The sequence below is a fragment of the Podarcis muralis genome, chromosome 3, assembly GCF_964188315.1.
Source record: "Podarcis muralis chromosome 3, rPodMur119.hap1.1, whole genome shotgun sequence".
Lineage (NCBI taxonomy): Eukaryota > Metazoa > Chordata > Lepidosauria > Squamata > Lacertidae > Podarcis > Podarcis muralis.
The window spans coordinates 119,162,781-119,175,597 of NC_135657.1; the positions used below are offsets into that span (position 1 = coordinate 119,162,781).

The 12,817-nt window shown below is 40.6% G+C and overlaps 1 protein-coding gene across 8 annotated transcripts in view; it reads left to right on the top strand.

The window, feature by feature from the left end:
- Nucleotides 1-12,817, top strand: part of EHBP1 (EH domain binding protein 1) — a 277,994-nt gene that overhangs the window by 33,232 nt on the left and 231,945 nt on the right. The gene's annotated exons all lie outside the window — the stretch shown is intronic.

A 12,817-nucleotide genomic window follows, 5' to 3' on the forward strand; every position in this document is an offset into this window, starting at 1 on the left:
CATGCCAATAGAGGTGAACACCAGGTCTAAGGCATGTCCATGGCTATGAGTTGGGCCAAACTTATACAGGGACAACCCCATGGAGGCCATGCTTTCCACGAAGTCCCAAGCGACCCCTTGTAAGTTCATGTTGGCATGGATGTTAAAATCCCCTAGGACGACCAAAGTAGGTGTCTCCAGGAGAATATCCGCCACGACCTGAAGCAGCTCGGGCAGGGATTCCTTGGTGCAGTGGGGAGGTCAATACACCAAAAGGAATCCTGTTCTTCCCTATTGCCCAACTTCCAGAACATGCACTCAGAAAACTGGGTCTTCCCAATAGGACGCCTGGTGCAAACTAATGACTTCCTAAAAATCACTGCAACCCCCCTCCCGGCCTTCATGACCTGGGTGGCTGTGTATAAGAGAAACCTGGTGGACAAGCAGTGGCAAAAGCAGGCCCATCTGCTTCATCCAGCCAAGTCTCTTTCACACATGCCAAGTCAAGTCCTCCATCCACAATCAGGTCCAGCTAATACACAAGCTTTCCAGCTTTCCAGACAGAATGATTCCCCCACTCTTCTCCCCTTGTGCACTAGTCTGAGATAATCCCTCAGAGACAATTTTGGGTACATGTAGATGTGATGGAGAGTGGGGGAAAAAGACCCGTTGCACTAGCAGAAGCTGTTAAATGGGCTTCCACTAGCAACACTAGTTACCCTATATCCAGCTAATTTTATTAATACATATACATAGCTGTACTGTGAAACATTTAGTTCCCATTTAAAACTAATAGTAGTGTCCCATTGGCAAACCATGGGAGCACAGCCATGTCTACGTATGGCACCAAGCAATGTGCCCCTTAGAGGCTAGATTATTCTGAGCAGTTCAAACATGGCTGTGTACTTGCTTCTGATTCAAACGTGTTACTTTTCATCTTTTTTTAAAAAATCCTTTGAGGGATTCTGTGCAGGACCTGTATGCAAGTGCTCTACTGGAGCTCACAGCCCAGCTGATCTTCTGCAGTATGGTCTTCTCTGCTGCTGCCAGGGCGCCGATGGGAGGTGGTCAGGCAGGTACTACAACAGGGGCTGTGAATGCTGGAGTGATGGCAGAAGCTCTTGAGTCTTTCTGCTGCCCCTTCACAGTGTTCTGGGCGTGGCACATGGCGAGGTGTTGGCAGAGAGGAGAGGTGAAGTGGCATCTTCTGAGCTAGCAGCTAGCTGTTGTTCACTCAGTTGGGACAGAGTAGCTTGAGCATTCAGGGCCAGGTTGTCCTTGTCAACATCAGAATTAAGTTCTTGGCAGGTGGCAGTTCTTTGCTGCTTGTCCTGCAGCAAAAATGGTCTGCCATGTTCAGTGCCAAGATGTTCCCCCCTCTCTTCAGCATTGATAAAACTGGGTGTTATCTATGAACTTGGTATTTTACAAAGACACTTTTGGCTCAGTAATTGATTGTAAATCCTCATAGAGAAGTCACATTGGTTCTAGCAGTGCTTTTCAGTGTGGAAAATATTGCTTAGCAGGGTGAAAATGGTGGCCCGACAACATTTTAATACAAATTATTCACATTAGAATTGTCATGTATACATCCACCACTGAGAAGAGACCTTGGAAGAATGGGAGTTGCCTCAGAGTTTTTCTGTGAATAGCATTACTAAGTCCCATAGCTGTTTTCCCTTATACTGTTGAAATGTGAGGATTTTTAGAAGGCTTCAGCTCCTGCATCAAAGCATGCTGTGCTCTGTCACAATTCCACTCAGTTATTAAAAGTATGTGATGAGGTCAAAAGGCTCCTTGACAAGGGAGTTTGATTGGACTGCCTGTAGCATTTGCAAGTTCCTCCACTTAATTATCCAGAAGCATTAGCAATGAACCAGCAAAATCCTTGTTCAGTTCCATCCTGTGAAGTGGTTCATATTTCACTTAACCTATCCTGAATATTCAGAGTGTGCCCACTAATCCAAAAAAATTCAGCAAGTACAACTATTAGGAAGCTTAACTCCACAAGTTACCTTTGTCCTTACAGTAAACTCTGATCTCTCGGTGATTTTATAGAAGGCAATTGTGGATAGTTATGAGAAGAATGGTTTTACTCCATAACCTATTCTCTATAAAAAGTTGTTGTTGTTACTATTATTATTACTATTATTTTATTTATACCCCACCCATCTGGCTGGGTTTCCCCAGCCACTGTGGGGGGCTTACAGCAGATATAAATAGTAAAATGTCAAATATTTAAAACTTCCTTGCCTTCAGATGTCTTCTAAATGTGTAGTTCTTTATCTCCTTGACATCTGAGAGGAGGGCATTCCACAGTATCTTGTTTAATGGATCAGTGTCTTGTTTAATTCAACACCCTCTTCAGACTTCATTTCTATTGGACTTAGATTTAAGAACCCAAAGATTTGGGCCTGCCACACCGTACTTCAAAGCTCAGTACGAAAAATTAGTGGCATATACATGTGGGAGGTCTTTGTGCTTTTTAAATCGTCAAGCCAGAAAGCAAAGCATGCCCTTGATACAGCAAATTTGATGAAGTTCTAATATAAACCCTGTCTCACTTGTACCTGTCTGCTTTGTAATATAAACAGGTCAGGTCACTTGACTAGTCTCTCACTTTCTAGTTTAGCACAAAATAAGTCATAGGAAGAAGAAAACAGCTCCATATTCTGATCATTAAAAATATGTTTTGGGTAGGAAAGCAGTTCTTTAAATCCATACAAGCAACTCCCATCTACCCAGGGGTTATGTTCTGAGGCACCACATATTTATTTGACATCGTGTATATTGGGTACATTTAAAAAGCCTGCAAACACCTTCTAAACCTCTGGAAACCCTTGAAAAATTCTTTTAAAAACCAAAACACCCAACTCCACCACAATTTCTCCCTCCAAACCTCCTTCCTCAAATTCCAGCTCTCCACACTCCTCAAAGGTCAGTGCAAAAGTTCCTGGGATTGCTAGACACCACTTTTGCCATTTTTGTGCTCTTTTAGAGCTGTTTTTGCCCCTTTCCATGCCACTTCTGAGTTTGCGGCAGTGTGTGCATGCCTCGAACTTGCTTAAATGGGGAGTTGCTTGTATTAGTTCTCTCACATACTACTTCTACAACTATATATTTTGCTTCCATTCACAGTTGAACTATAAAGTGGACAGGAACTTGTTTGGTGTGCAGGTTTGCACAGATTAAATTACTAGAAAGTTTGGTTTATAAACTTGCTGGTCTTATTATTAGTATATGAAGCCCTTAACAACTTTGGACCAGTTTTCTTATGAGATCGCCTAACCCTACATGTGCCCACTTGACTGCTTCAGTCAGCGGAATTGTCACTAATGCAGGTACCACATAATACTTGTTCCACAATTTTAAGAACTTGGTCGTTTAGTGTGGCGGTGCCCGCACTTCGATAGGCAGGAAGTTCCAATCAGGCACCTTCACTGTACTCATTTTGGTACCTGCTAAAAATAATCTTGTTTAGACAAGACTTACCCAGATGCATAGAAAGTTGGGGTAATTTTAATCTGTTTCAGTATTTTAACTTTTGTATGTTTTTAAGTAGGGTTGTAATTTTTTCTTGATTTTACTTTTTTATCTTTTGTAAGCTGCTCTGAGGTTTTACTTACACACACACACACACACACACACAGAGAGAGAGAGAGAGAGAGAGAGAGAGAGAGAGAGAGAGAATAGATTTTATAAATAAATAAATAAATAAATAAATAAATAAATAAATAAATAAAGAATTCCAATAGTTACTCCTTCAAATAGCAAATGCAAGTGGTGAGTGCCTACAGGATCATAATAAAAACATAGCCACTGAAAAGCAAGAGGGTATCTGTATGCTAGGGGGAAACCCTATGTCTGCAGAAGTACATTTCCCCCCAAAAAAGGTTTTTTGGGGGGTGAGTGGGGGGTTAAGTGGACATCCTATACACACCAAAACAGTACAATGTGAATTGAGCATTTTCAGTGCCCATGTAATGCTGACTTTCTGTTTGCAGGGCAAACAATTCATATAGAAAGAGATGTTTACAGGGAAGACCTAAGATTGATTAATCCAATGCTCTGGCTTCTCATTTCTTTTTAGCTTTAAAATAGCTATATATTTTTATCCTTCTCCTACAACTCACTGATGGAAGAAGAGGTCTTACATTCTTTAATTTCAATTATTTCTTTTATTATGACAAGGGAATACTTGTCTCCATCCTGGGCAAATCTGAGGATCTTGAAGGGAGCTTCATGCGAAGAGGAGCCAGGGAAGAAGGACATGGGCAGGAAATGTTGCCTGAATATACCTGGTTCCATATAGACACCTTGTAAATTTCTATTTTTCCTAGATCTGAGTGGAATTTTATTTTGAGGCTATTTTGTGAGCGGCTTTGAGAGCTTTCCCGGCCTATACAGCCTATAATCTATTCTAAGTAATAAATTCTACCCCAATGACTTACGTGTGTACTGGTCCCATCTTCTTTCTTCCTCACATTCCCCTTAAGTTGGTCACAACTAAGCACATTTTTCAACAGGAGCTGAAGCAGATATTCTTGCTTTATGCTTCTTTTTTGCATACTTTTTACTTGTCATTGTCCGTATAGTCAGCATTTGATGGCTCAGCCCTGAACTATGCTAGCAGCCAGTAGAAAGTGGTAGGAGAATGTTGAATTAAAACATGATTGAATGAAGCATTCCTGTGACTATATGGCTAAGCAGGATCTTGAGAGAGTTGGTCCGGCTCCCTACAACTTTCCTTATGATAGGTTGTTTTTATGATAACAAAGTGCCTAGCTCAGTTCATTGAACATGAGACTCTTTATCTCAGGTTTGCGGGTTTGTGTGTTTGAGCCCCGCATTGGGTACAAAGATTCCTGCATTCCAGGGGGTGGATGAGATGACCATTAGAGTCCCTTCCAGTTATCCTAGAAAATGGTTGGAAGCAGTCAGTACTGGATGTCTATATTTTTCATCAGTGAAAAATGTATGTTGTTGTTTAGTCGTTTAGTCGTGTCCGACTCTTTGTGACCCCCTGGACCAGAGCACGCCAGGCACTCCTGTCTTCCACTGCCTCCCACAGTTTGGTCAGACTCATGCTGGTAGCTTCCAGAACACTGTCCAACCATCTCTTCCTCTGTCGCCCCCTTCTTCTTGTGCCCTCCATCTTTCCCAACATCAGGGTCTTTTCCAGCGAATCTTCTCTTCTCATGAGGTGGCCAAAGTATTAGAACCTCAGCTTCAGGATCTGTCCTTCCAGTGAGCACTCAGGGCTGATTTCCTTCAGAATGGATACATTTGCATAATATTTTCTTTCAAGGCATTACATGCCGTAAATTTCATACCGGTGGTCCATAACCTTTCCCAGTCTTCAAACATGATATTGTAACCAATGTCTTGAGCCCACTTTATCATGGCTGATTTAACTGTCTCATCCTGTGTATTCCATTTAAGCAGCAAGTTATACATTCTCGATAATACCTTGGTCTTTGGTTCTAACAGCTCTGTCTCAAGTTTCGATTTTTCCACCTGGAATCCTGTTTTTTTGTCTAACTTAACAACCTCGTTAATTTGGGCATAGTGAAACCAATCTTGCACCTTATCTTTTAAGTTTTCAAAGCTCCGCATCCTCCAATTGTCACCAATTTTTTCTATTAGTTCCCAATATTTCGGCCAACCGGCCTCCATATTGGGTTTTTTCCGCGCCTTGGCCTCCACTGGTGATAACCACCTCGGAGTCTTACTTTCAAGTAAGTCTTTGTATTTCATCCAGACCATAAAGATTGCTTTCCTGACAATATGGTTTTTGAACATTCCATGTGTTTTTGCCTTGCCATACCACAGATACGCATGCCATCCTAACGAATTGTTAAAACCTTCCAGGTCTAGGACATCTGTGTTCTCTAATAAAATCCAATCTTTCAACCAGCAGAAGGCTGCTGCCTCGTAGTATAACCTTAAGTCCGGCAGGGCAAACCCCCCTCTTTCTTTTGCGTCAGTTAGTATTTTAAACTTTATTCGGGGCTTTTTGCCCTGCCAGACAAACTTTGATATATCCCTCTGCCACTTTCCAAAACATTCCACTCTGTCCACGACCTGCAAGGTTTGAAATAAGAACAACATTTTTGGCAAGACATTCATCTTAACAGCAGCAATTCGGCCCAGCAAGGAAAGCTTCAGTCTCGACCAAGTTTCCAAATCTTTCTTAACTTCTGACCAGCATTTCTCATAATTGTCCTTAAACAAATTCAAATTTTTAGGCGTCAAGTTTACCCCCAGGTATTTCACTTTCTTAACCACAGTTAACTCTGTTTCCTTCTGAAACCCCTCTATTTCTAAAGGCGTCAAGTTTTTCCCCAAAACTTTAGTTTTTTGTTTGTTCAACTTAAATCCCGCCACCCGACCAAATTCTTGTATCAATTCCAGAACTCTTTTTGTACTGGATTCTGGCTCCTGTAGTGTTATTACTAAGTCATCTGCGAATGCTTTCAATTTATATTGTTTCACTCCAACCGTAATCCCCTGTATTTGCCGGTCCCTCCTAATCATGTTCAGCAAAACCTCCAGGACTGATATAAATAATAGTGGGGATAGGGGGCACCCCTGGCGTGTTCCTTTTTCAATATGGAACTCCTCTGTCACCACATTGTTCACTATCAACTTAGCTTTTTGTTCTGAATAAATTGCTTCTATGCCATTTTCAAACCCCCGTCCCACTCCCATCCCTTCCAAGTTTTTCTTCATAAATTTCCAAGAAATGTTGTCAAAGGCCTTCTCAGCATCAATAAAAATTAACACTGCTTTAGTGTTAATATTTGTTTGTAAAAGTTCCAGAATATCGATAATATTCCTAGTATTGTCAAACAAATGCCTACCAGGAAGAAAGCCTGCTTGGTCCTTATGAATTACTTCATTTAAAACCTTTTTCAATCTACTTGCCAAAATGTCTGCAAATATTTTGTAATCCACATTTAGGAGTGAGATGGGACGGTAGTTCCTAAGTTGATTCTTTTCAGTTTCCACTTTGGGTATCAATGTGATGAAGGCTTCTTTCCACGTTTCCGGTGCCCTTCCTCCCCCCATAATCTGATTGCAAACCTCCATTAATGGAAGAATCAAGTAGTCTTTTAGTATCTTATAGTACTTGGAGGTGAGCCCATCTGGGCCTGGAGATTTGCCCAACTGCATATTCTGAATGGCATCCTCAATTTCCTGTTGTGTTATTTTACAGTTCAAGATTGATCTCTTCTCCTGAGATAGTTCTGGTAAGCCGTTGAGTTTCAAAAATCGTTCCATCTCAGACACTTCCTCAGGCCCTTGTGTATACAACTTTTTGAAGTATTTCTGGAAACACTTTCTAATTTCACCTGGTTTCTGGATATTTTTCCCTTCCACCTCTAGATTGGTAACGTAGTTAAATTTCTGTCTTTTTTTCAACTGCCATGCCAGCAGTTTTCCACATTTATTTGCTGACTCAAAGGATCTTTGTCTCATTTGTTTAATTTTCCATTCCACTTCTTGGTTTATCAATTTCAAATATTGTGCCTGATAGAATTTGATTTCTCGCAAGATCTCTTTGGATTTTGGTTTAGATCTCAATCTTTTCTCTCCATCTCTTATCTTCTCTAATATTTTATCCTTTTTCCCATTCCAGAGTTTTTTCTTAATTGTGTTTTGTTGTATCAGAAACCCCCTCATTACAGCTTTACTAGCGTCCCAGATTGTTCTTTTTTCCACTGAAGTGTTCTGCCAGAAATGACTGCCAGAATCCGAGACCTGGGAGAAGAAGCAATGGAGGAGGACTGGAAAAAATTTAAGAACTATCTGCAAAAATTTTATAAGTTATATGAACTATAAAATGACGCATAATTTGAAATGCTAGCCCCAGCAATGAGTGTGTAACATTTATGAAATTGGATAACATTATTGAAAGAATCAAAGTTTAAATGTTAAAAATGATAATATGTTTTGTTTTCAGAGTAAAGGGCAATAAGGGATTTAAACTTAAACTGCAATTGAAAGTATAAAAGAAACATATGAAACAAGGTTATAACTTGCTGATAAATTTATTGTTAAGAATGCATTGTGCGGGAGATGTGGGGAAGTTCGATAGAAAGTTGAAATAAGTTGTTGAAGGGTTATGATTCTTTTTATCTTCTTTTTGTCTTTTTTTTTCTTTTTTCTTCTTTCTTCTGTCTATGTTTGAAAAAATACAATAAAAACTATTTTAAAAAAAAAACACAGAATGGATACATTTGATCTTCTTGCAGTCCATGTATAGTGAAAAGTATTATTACAGCTTTTGTTTATCTCGGATTGGCAAAAGGCCCTCTTCAGGCCTGAAAAGTACGCAGAGGGATGGTTTGATGCATATATTGCAGTACCACCGGATGCAGGCTGCCCGCTCTTGACCTTTACATGTTTAGAGTGAAGTTCTGAAGGAGGCTTGTAGGTGTATTTGCCTGAAGGCTCTTACAAGCCTCCTCATAATCAGACAATTGCCTTATGAGGGCTCCCAGATCATGAGGAGACTTGTAAGTGCTTTTAGGCGAATGAACTTGCAAGCTCTTTTCAGACCTTCATGCAAAACATGCAAAAGTCAGGAGTGTGGAGGGTGTATGTCCTCACAGGTCCAAGCTGAAAGCATGGAGAGGCCTTATGAATATACTGTATTGAGTTACTTCATTTTCTTCCTTAAAAAAAAAATACTGACAGTTCAGAATTGGAAACTGCCAGAACTACTAAGGAAACCAGCAACTGCTAGCATAGCATTGTATTTAGTACCGCCCAGTTTGAAGTTGTGGTGAGTAGAGGTTCTGAAGCAAAATAAATCCTGTACGCCTGGACAAATGTAGGTGATTGTCGGCATCATCGTATTAAAAACGACCTGAAATAAGTAGCATGTTGTGGTGCCTTGGGGGACATAATGAAAAATATTGACTAAACATAGGATGTTTAAATGTAGTGGCATTCATGTTTGACAGCTAACTTTCGTGGAACCAGGATTTTATGGAAGGAACAAGGCTTCCTCTGAAAAATGAGACATGTTATTATTTTATTTTAAAACTGTATTCCAAACTAAAGTTCCAAGCAGAATTTAGAGGCAGTAAGCTTTTTAGAGGAGTTTCTCAGTGAAAACTCCACATGTGATGCTGAAAAGCAAAGCACGGCAGTGAGCCAGTGACACACAAAATGAAATCTTATCTCCAAAATACCCTGACTTCATTCCTCAAGTAATTATTTTTATCCTTCAATAGGTGTGTCTGCCCACTATTGTGCGGAAACATTGCTACATCTCATGTTAATTATACTCTTATGCTTGCTTCAGAAGGGCAATTTAGCAGAGTGCAGTAATTAATTCAACCCAAATCAAACAGTAAAAAAAAAATGCAATTAGGTGCCAGAGTTACATACACAGACACTACTTCTTCTCTGAAGCATTTATGTTAGCAAACAGAAGGGGAATATTGAGACAGGCTGTGTGTAGTGGAGTAAAAAAATTGCCTGAGTTAAAAGACATTTTATTTCATTTTGGTTTTAAATGTTTTAATTCTGCATAGGAGTGCTGGCTGGAGTTTAATGGGAGTCAGGTCTGGAGAAATGGAAGGGCTATGCTGCACCTTGTACAATTAATAGGTATACTTTACACATACAAAAAAGATGCCTTCCTGGAACATGTATTATTTCTAACATATCAGCAAAGAAGCTACTAGCCTAACCTATGTAGTCTGTCAGCAGCTCAAAAGAAACAGGAAGCAAAAAGAGTGAAAGCTCTTAGTTTACTAAAAGTTGCCCTTCCTCTTCACTGGGGAAGGGATGATTCTTACACTTCATAAGTGACCTGTTCCAGATTTTCCTATTCGGTCTAATCTTTTAGTGGAAGAGTAAAACTATTTTCATGTTTTAATAACACAGAGGATTGTAAAGTGTGATTGTGAAAACTGTTTGGAAACTTCACTTAATTCGAAATACAGCCACTTGGCTGTTAACTAGCACCAGATGATTTGCAACCTTCATTTCTAATATTGAAATAACTTCATTGGCTTTTGCTCCGAGCACAGTTCAAAGTGCCTGGTGCCTACATTTTTAAAACCTTATGATGCTCAGAAGGACCCCAGGGTACCTGAAGGAATGCCTGCTTCATGATAAGCTGCCCGTGTATTGAGTTCATCTTTGGAGGCTGTCCTTGAGTTTCTCCAACCATCCAGGGTAAGGTGGAAGGTGAGGACAAGAGGGAAAACCATTTCTTTAAAGAAAGAAAAAAGAAAACAGTGTTTCTGTTTTCTACTTGTAGAGGCCTTTATACAGGTCAGTTACAAACAGTTTGAAACACTACTTTGGTACCTCTGGTTGCGAACTTAATTTGTTCCGGAGTTCTGTTCTTAACCTGAAACTGTTCTTAACCTGAGGTACCACTTTAGCTAATGGGGCCTCCCGCTGCTGCTGTGCCACCGGCACGTGATTTCTGTTCTCATCCTGAGGCAAAGTTCTTAACTGGAGAGCCAGTGTGGTGTAGTGGTTAAGAGCGTTAGATCCGTAATCTGGGGAACCGGGTTCGCTTCCCCGCTCCTCCACATGCAGCTGCTGGGTGACCTTGGGACAGTCACACTTCTCTGAAGTCTCTCAGCCCCACTCACCTCACAGAGTGTTTGTTGTGGGGGTGGAAGGGAAAGGAGAATGTGAGCCGCTTTGAGACTCCTTCGGGTAGTGATAAAGCGGGATATCAAATCCAAACTCTTCTTCTTCTTAACCCAAGGTAATATTTCTGGGTTAGCAGAGTCTGTAACCTGAAGCGTCTGTAACCCAAGGTGTTTGTAACCCGAGGTACCACTGTTGTTATAGGCACTATGGGTTTGTGGGGTAAGCTTTTATTATTTACATAGTACAGTCCTACCTTGGAAGTCGAACAGCTTAGTTCCTGAACGTCGCAAACGTGAAAGTGACTGTTCCAGTTTGTGAACTATTTTTGGAAGGCGAACGTCTGACGGGGCTTCTGCGGCTTCCAATTGGCTGCAGGAGCCGCACTTTGGTTTTTGAATGTTTTGGAAGGCGAACGGACTTCCGGAACGGATTCCATTCGACTTCCAAGGTACGACTGTATGTAAGTGGAGTTTTAGTGTCAGTGTCTTCTGGATCTTATTTTTGCTGGCTGAGCTAGAGATCAGAGAGCCAAGGCCATGGTTGGTTGCAGTTGATTGGTTGCAGTGTGGTTTGCATGTGTGTAGGGGGGGCATTGCTGGGTTAAGTTAGCCATATTGATTTGGATGTTGTGGGGGGCAGGATCAGTCATTGTCTTGTTGGACTATATCTTTGTTCTTCTGAAAGCAAACCTTTCTAACAGGCAACATTGACTTACAGTTTTAACATTGGAGGAACTGTGGGGAAATACTGGTTCCTTAACCTTCAGTTTTTGAACTCCTAAAAAAATATGTTCTGTGTCATTTACCACAGTTTCAAATATTGTACTGGGTGCATTCACATATTTCAGCTGCTGCTCACACATTTCATGGAAAAGCACCCAACTGTGAGCTGTGAAGCAATGAGTCAACCCAGTGGAGTATATGCATATGTGAGTTAGCCCTGTAAGTGAAATAATTGACTTGAGAGTTTCCAGTGCCCCTTGAATAACAGTTATGTGCCTTTGGCTAATTCTCAAGGTTGATTGTTTGTTGTATTTTCAGAAACTGAAAAAGAAAGGTTTTTTTCAAAAGGAACTGATTCTCATATTTGTTTTAACTGATTTTAATACTGTATTGTGTTTTTATTTAATTGTAAATTGCCCTGGGACCTTATGGTGAAGGTACGGTAACTGTTGTCTGTTGGCAACTTTGTTATTGTTGAGTTTGAGACAGAAATTAAAAAGGAAATTGGTTGGCAAGATGATGAAATGTAATACTTTAAAAAAAGAGCCATTCCTGATGTTTGTCTTACCTGCAAATGATGTTAAAAGTTGCGTTACGGGGAAGGGGTTGTGGCTGTGGCTGAGCTGCTTTTTCTTGACCCGACAAATTATTGTAGGAATAATGTCACGTGTTATGTCGGCCATAGGTCATTTGCCAGAAAACCCTTTTCCTTCAACTTCCAATAAACATTACCGCAACACTTGTTTGCCACTTGTCCTTTAGCTCTTTACGTATATTGCCGTACAGTGGTGCCTCACAAGACGAAATTAATTCGTTCCGCGAGTTTTGTCGTCTTGTGATTTTATTCGTCTTGCGAAGCACAGTGTCGGAAAAGTTTTGGAAAAGCTTCAAAAATCACCAAAGTCTTCAAAAACCTCAAAAAAGGCTATCACACCGCGTGCTATGAGTTGCTCCTCGAAGTCAAGTCGCAACTGTATTAACGGTGTTAAGAAAAAGGAAACAAACTTGCAAGACGTTTCCGTCTTGCGAAGCAAGCCCATAGGGGAAATCGTCTTGCGAAGCAGCTCAAAAAACAAAAAACCCTTTCGTCTTGCGAGTTTTCCGTCTTGCGAGGCATTCGTCTTGCGAGGTACCACTGTATATGGATTTCTTTTACCATACTTTTAGAATAAACAGTTACCTAAGTTACAGTCTAATTACAGTCTATCAGGTAGGCACACTGTAATTAAAGAGTAAAAGATTCTAACTGTTCTAAAGGCCTAGAGAGGCATGGTTTATAACCATTTAGCCATAAACCCACACTAGAAGGGGAATGGGGAGGAAGGAAAAGTATACTTGTCCTTAAGCAAAGCGTAAGTGTTCAGAGTCCTAGGGAGTGCTGGATAGGTTCTGTGCTGTTGGAGCTATGAGAGCCCACTAGCCTTTGACTCTAATGGGTTTTTTAATACATTCTTGTCAAGTCATGCCAATGTATAGGGGAGGTGACT